The sequence below is a fragment of the Nerophis lumbriciformis genome, linkage group LG16, assembly GCF_033978685.3.
Source record: "Nerophis lumbriciformis linkage group LG16, RoL_Nlum_v2.1, whole genome shotgun sequence".
Taxonomy (NCBI): Eukaryota; Metazoa; Chordata; class Actinopteri; order Syngnathiformes; family Syngnathidae; genus Nerophis; species Nerophis lumbriciformis.
Window position 1 is genome coordinate 43,432,603 of NC_084563.2, and position 6,996 is coordinate 43,439,598.

At 37.0% G+C, this 6,996-nt stretch overlaps 1 protein-coding gene across 1 annotated transcript in view; it reads right to left on the reverse strand.

Moving 5' to 3' along the window:
* Window positions 1-6,893, reverse strand: part of LOC133617274 (SH3 and PX domain-containing protein 2A-like) — a 339,411-nt gene extending 332,518 nt beyond the window's left edge. Inside the window, exon 1 of the mRNA XM_061977175.2 lies at window positions 6,850-6,893. The gene's annotated coding sequence lies outside the window, so the exon portion shown is untranslated. The remainder of the gene's footprint in view (window positions 1-6,849) is intronic.
* Window positions 6,894-6,996: the final 103 nt, after the last annotated feature.

Below are 6,996 nucleotides of genomic sequence, written 5' to 3' on the forward strand. Positions count from 1 at the left end.
GAGATAGTCTTCCCAGCGTGTCCTGGGTCTTCCCCGTGGCCTCCTACCGGTCGGACGTGCCCGAAACACCTTCCTATATATATATATATATTTTTTTTTTTTTTTAAATCAACATAAAAACACAAGATACACTTACAAGTAGTGCACCAACCCAAAAAAACCTCCCTCTCCCATTCAAACTCATTCACACAAACGGGTTGTTTCTTTCTGTTATTAATATTCTGGTTCCTACATTATATATCAATATATATCAATACAGTCTGCAGGGATACAGTCCGTAAGCACACATTATTTATTTATTTTTTATTTTTCTAAATTTTGTCATTAAAAAAAATACAAACATCCCCCCCTACGGGGCCCCTAAAGGGACATGGGGGAATTTTGTTTTTTAATAATTTTTTTTAGACATGTATCTCGTGCGCACGAGAAACTTTTTATAAAGTTATTAAAAAATAATGTTAAAAAAAATTTATCTTTTTTTTGTAAAGACATATCTCGGAGGTACGAGAAACTTTGTCATGCGCACGAGATACATAATAAAATAAAATAATTTTTTATTTTTTTTATAACTTTATAAAAAGTTTCTCGTGCGCACGAGATACATGTCTAAAAAATAAAAAAAATAAAAAAATAATTTAAAAAAATGTTTCCCCCCCATGTCCCTTTAGGGGCTCCGTACCCCCCTCCCGTCCGTGGGACACATTTTCAAGCATACCGGTCCGCAGTTCCAAAAAGGTTGGGGACCACTGCCCTAAAGGGACATGGGGGAATTTTTTTTTAATAATTATTAATTTATTTTTTTTAAGACATGTATCTCGTGCGCAAGAGAAACTTTTTATTAAATTATAAAAAAATAAATAAAATAAAAAAAGTAGAATTTAAAAAAAAAAATTTTTTTAGACATGTATCTCGGACGTACGAGAAACTCTCGTACGCACGAGATACATGTCTAAAAAAAAATTTTTTTTTAAAAGATTATAAATTGTTATTTTTTTATAACTTTATAAAAAGTTTCTCATGCGCACGAGATACAAGTCTTAAAAAAAAAAAAAATTATTAAAAAAAAATGTTTTGCAAATGTTACGTGTTTTTTTCCGCAGCCATTGATCTTTCACCTCGTATAACTTGGTGTTTGAAAAATGCTAACTGTAAACATGTTTATTAGCATGCTAACATTAAAGTGCTAACTTTTTAAGCAATTTTTTTTTACACTTTTTACTGTAATTTCCCAGCCATGCACCTTAGAGTCATATAACTTGGTATGTGACACAAGCTAAATATTATCATGCTTACGTTAGCACGGTAATGTTAGCATGCTAGCAAGCTAACTTGTTCATATTAGTATGCTAGCATGGCAACAGTGAAGTGTCACATATGAAGTTATACGAGTCTAGGGGTAAACGGTAGCAAAATTAGCTCACAAAGCTAGCACTTTAATGTTAGCATGCTAACAAACATGCATACAGTTAGCATGTTTCAAATCCCAAGTTATATGAGTGAAAGATCAATGGCTGCGGAATTAGACAAAAATACTTAACATTTGCCACAAAAAAGTTAGCACGGTAATGTTAGCATGCTAGCAAGCTAACTTTATTTGGCTAGTTTTGCAACGTGCTAACAAGTGCTAACTTTTTAAGCTATTTTTTGCACTTTTTACTCTAATTCCCCCAGCCATACACCTTAGAGTCATATAACTTGGTATGTGACACAAGCTAATTATCATGCTTACGTTAGTTTGCTAGCATGCTAACATTACAGTGCTAACTTTTTTTGGCTAGTTTTGCAACCGTTTCATCCAGAGTCACATAACTTGGCATGTGACATATGTTAACTGTTAGCGTGCTAATGTTAGCATGCTAGCACGCTAACATCAAAGTGCTAACTTTTTTTTTTACAAATGTTACGTTTTGTCTAATTCCGCAGCCATTGATCTTTCACTCATATAACTTGGTATTTGAAACATGCTAACTATATGCATGTTTGTTAGCATGCTAACATTAAAGTGCTAGCTTTATGAGCTAATTTTACTACCGTTTACCCCTAGACTCATAACTTCATATGTGACACTTGTTAACTGTTGCCATGCTAATGTTAGCATGCTAATATGAGCCAGTTAGCTTGCTAGCATGCTAAAATTAGCATTTCTCCAGATTCTCTGAACCTTTTGATGATATTACGGACTGTAGATGGTGAAATCCCTAAATTCCTTGCAACAGCTGGTTGAGAAATGTTGTTCTTAAACTGTTCAACAATTTGCTCACACATTTGTTGACAAAGTGGTGACCCTCGCCCCATCCTTGTTTGTGAATGACTGAGCATTTCCTGGAATCTACTTTTATACCCAATCATGGCACCCACCTGTTCCCAATTAGCCTGTTCACCTGTGGGTTGTTCCAAATAAGTATTTGCAAAAAAATAAGTTTTCCAGTTTGAACATTAAATATCTTGTCTTTGCAGTCTATTCAATTGAATATAAGTTGAAAAGGATTCATATTCTGTTTTTATTGACCATTTACACAATGTGCCAACTTCACTGGTTTTGGGGTTTGTAGAAACACATGAAAAGAAGAGGGAAACAATAAAGAACACAAAAGGACATAAAATACATTAAAAGAGCACAGAGCTGATGCAACCAGCTGCCACTTTAGCGACACCATTTCTATATCTAGCTACTAAAGTAAAACAACAAAAAACAAAAAATTAGCAATAAATAAAACACAGCATGCAAAAACAAACAAAACAAATACCTTATTTTCCGGACTATAAGGTGCACTTAAAATCTTGTTTTCCCCTCAGAACTCGACAGTGCGCCTTATAACCCGGTGCATCTAATGTACAGAATAATTCTGGTTTTGCTTACCGACCTCGAAGCAATTTTATTTGGAACATGGTGTAATAAGTGTGACCAGTAGATGGCAGTCAAACATAAGAGATACGTGTAGACTGCACTATGACTCAGGTAAACAACGCCAATATTTTATATGTTCCATTGAAAATATAGAACATTACACACGGCGCTCAAAAATCTATCAACATGTTTTTAGTACGACTTTGGTAAGCTATGAAGCCGCACTACTTGAAGGATTGTCGGCGCATTAAACATAGGAGTATTATTATGGTGTGTGTATAAGGTAAGACATTATCTGGCATTTTGTTTCGCAATATTATGCAAAAGCAACTTTTCTTACCTTCTGGTACCTGCTGATCTGTATTTGGGATCTGCATAAGTCCTGAAAAATTGCGCGTGTCCGCCATTGTAGTCCGTACAGACACCGTAGTCGATAAGCTTCTTCTTATCATGAGACATTCATCCTCCGCTGTTGCCATTTCTAATATAAAGTAGTGTAAAGTTCTTACTTATATTCGTCAGTAAACTCGCCATGAAAGCGGTAAAACATACCGGTGTAGTGAGTTGACATTATTCACCCAAGGAACTTTAGTTATTAGAGAGTTCCGGTCGGACAGTTTTTCACGGGACACATTTCCGGCTTTGTTGTTGTTGTTGTTTACGGATGAGGAGATGCTGCTCTGTTATTGATTTAAGTAAACTAAGTTAGCTCCATCTTTTGACACTTCTTCCACCCCCGTCCTTGCACGCTACACCGCTACAACAAAGATGACGGGGAAAAGACGCTGTCGAAGGTGAGCCACGTAAATAAGATCGCCCACAAAACGGCGCAACCTGAAGCGACTGTCAGAAAGCGGCTTGAAGATGATCTGTAAAACATCATCTATGCAACATTTTGACCAAAGAACTACCATTACATGTTATGTAGACCACAAGGAAATGTTTTTATTCATCCATCCATCCTTTTTCTACCGCTTGTCCCTTTCAGGGTCGCGGGGGGTGCTGGGGGCTATCTCAGCTGCATTCGGGCGGAAGGCGGAGTACACCCTGGACAAGTCTTTTTAAATTTAGAAAAAAAAAAAAAAAAAAAGTATATATAATAAAATAATAATAATAATAATAATACGACCCCTTTAATGCGCCCTATAATCCGGTGCACCTTATATATGAAAATGATCGAAAATAAACCATTCATCGGCAGTGCACACGTTGGTGAGAGACAAAATGATAGTTTAATTTTCCCACCTGAAAAACATTGCCAGTAATATTTTCTAATTTAGTTTTAGAAAGACAGCAGATCAGATTAACCTCTAAAGCAGGGGTCCCCAAACTTTTTGACTCCGGGGCCGCATTGGGGTAAAACAATTTGGCTGGGGGCCGCACTATATATATATATATATATATATATATATATATATATAGACCCATATACATATGTACACACACTATATACATACATGTATGTATGTATATATAGTGTGTGTACATACATATATGGGTCTAATATATATATATATATATATATATATATATATATATATATATATATTCCTTGCGCACTAATTGACTTAAAGAGCGCACTTGCTGCATGTCACATTATCGATGGTAAAATACATTTTTAGACAATATGATTTGCCTGAGTGGCTAGGAGACGGTAGAAAATGGACTAGTAAGGATAAATTTAAAAAAAAAAGTAATAATACAACTTCGGACTTCCCGCGGAACGGATTTTGGACGCTGGGGGGCCGTAGTTTGGGGACCCCTGCTCTAAAGGCTTAGTGGCCGCACGCGTGGACAGCACCTTTTAGCTCTTATTTACAAAATTGTGTACACTACTGAATTGGGGTCTTATGGCCACTTATGTGGACACTTATACTGCCATCTGGTGGTGTCAGAAGAGTATAACATACAATGGAATTTGAAAAAAAAAAAAAAAAAGTGTAAAAATAAGAATTAGCATGTCACTAAACATGAAGTACACGTCTGTGTACTTATGGCCTAAGTACATCATATCAAAAATTGATTCTTAGTTTTTATTCTAATTAGGGTCCAATAAGCCCAAATAGCAAAGAGAAATTAAAAAAAAGCATGTAAACAAACAGCTTGGACCTTAAGAGGTTAATGTAATGACTTTCTCACTGGGCTCCCTAAACAAGCTGTAAAGAAGCTGCAGTACATCCAGAATGCTGCTGCTCAAGTGCTGAATCGAACCAGGAAATAACGACCATATATAGTCCACTGCTTAGGTCACTGCACTGGCTTCCTGTTTCTCAGAGAAAAGACTTTAAAACGGCTCTCATTGTGCCTAAGTACATCGCTGACATGTCGGTCGGTTGGCGTGGGTTTATATCAAACATGCATACAATACAAATACATTGTAATACATCACATATTTCCACTTGTTTTACTACAGCATATCCTAAAAGGAGCAGGAAGAAGCAGATTTTATTTAATCCTACCCCTTATCGTATCGTTGTTGCGCTGGGAGCTTCAGTATTAGTCCAGATCCTTGATGTCTTTGACAACCAGTACTCTTTGCTTGTAGACCTCCAATCAGTTTGATGTACATTTTGCAGTTGGCGCTCTAAGTTCCCTGAATTTTCCTCCGCTTTCTCAAGTCACATGCTTTCTCGCCGATATCAGTATTACGTTTTGTGAGGTGTATCCTTCAATGTTAGTCATATGAACCATTTTGGCCTTGGAGGGCCTCATGGAGTGGTTCCCTGCTGGTACCCAGAGTCAGGACCAAACAGGGTGAGACTGTGTTTCAGTCTCAGTTACATGTCCTTCAAATCTGATATAGTCTTCCGGAAGATGTGAGCGTGGCCTTAACGTTGGCAATGTTCCAAATCCAGACTGAAAACACGATTGTGCATATGACAACTGAAAGTATTTTATCTACACTCTTTGATTTTAACTTGATATATTTTTTTATGATGATCTGTTAGAATAATTATGTATATATTATCACACAACTCTTATCGTTAAGGGCCGTTGCTATAGTTATTATCAATTGTGCTGAAATTGTATTTTTCTTTGTCTGTGCAAAGCTGGCAATCCAAAAGATCGCAAGCCAGTCTCGTATAGGTGTCTGTGTCCAGGAACGGCCTGCTGACTGCCAAAGGCCGAACACCGCCGTGACGTAGACAGAGCAGAGACAAGGCGATATCACCAGCGTCAATACATTTGCATTTTTGTATAATCATATATTGTGTCTAACTGGAGCTGTCGAGATTACCCCCTTCCCTCAGCGACAGCTTCAGTGAAGTAACCAGGGACCTCCCAAATAAATAGATGAAGCACGTGGGCTGGACTTTTAGAACGTAGTTTGGATCTGTAACTAGAATACAGCCTAAATAAACGTGGCTCCTGAACTGTCTCTGCGTGATTCCTTGCTTCTTGTTTGTTTAATAGATGTCATCAGTGTTTGAACCTGACAGATCTTATTTTCTGGTTTCAATTTGAATTATTTCATATCATTTTTGCTTTCTTGTAATTTTCTGGAAAAACTTAGCATTGCCTCGTGTACAAATAAATGAACTCGCCTTGCCTAAAAAATTTTTTACATTACCAAAGATAATTAATTTTTTGAATAAAAATTCAGTTTGTTATAATGCAGTGTTTTGAATTTTGGTCTAAAAAAATTAAGTGTTTAAAATTTAATTGAGAATTTTTTTTTATGATGTCATGTTTAGACTACCTTAGTTCTGTTTCAGCACCCCTGTTTTGTGTCTCCTTGGTTACCATGGGTGCTGATTGGTTGCAGCTGCCTCTGATTAGTGTCTGAGAGTGCTATTAAATCCCGTTTCTTTCCACACACAGTCTGGCTTCCTAGTTTGCCACACTTGATTGATTGAAACTTGTATTAGTAGATTGCACAGTACAGTACATATTCCGTACAATTGACCACTAAATGGTAACACGGGCTTTGCCTCCCGTGCTATGAGCACATTTTATTTTTTTCCTGCCTGATTTATTGTTAAAATAAATAATTTCCCTACCTTCACGCTGTGTCCGCAGTCCAGCTGCATCTTGGGAGAACGACCCCCGCGTCACAAAGCGACCTGATCGTAGGAAGCCAGACTGAGTGTGGAAAGAAACGGGATTAAACAGCACTCTGATTAGTGCCTGGCAGCAGGTGAGCGTCC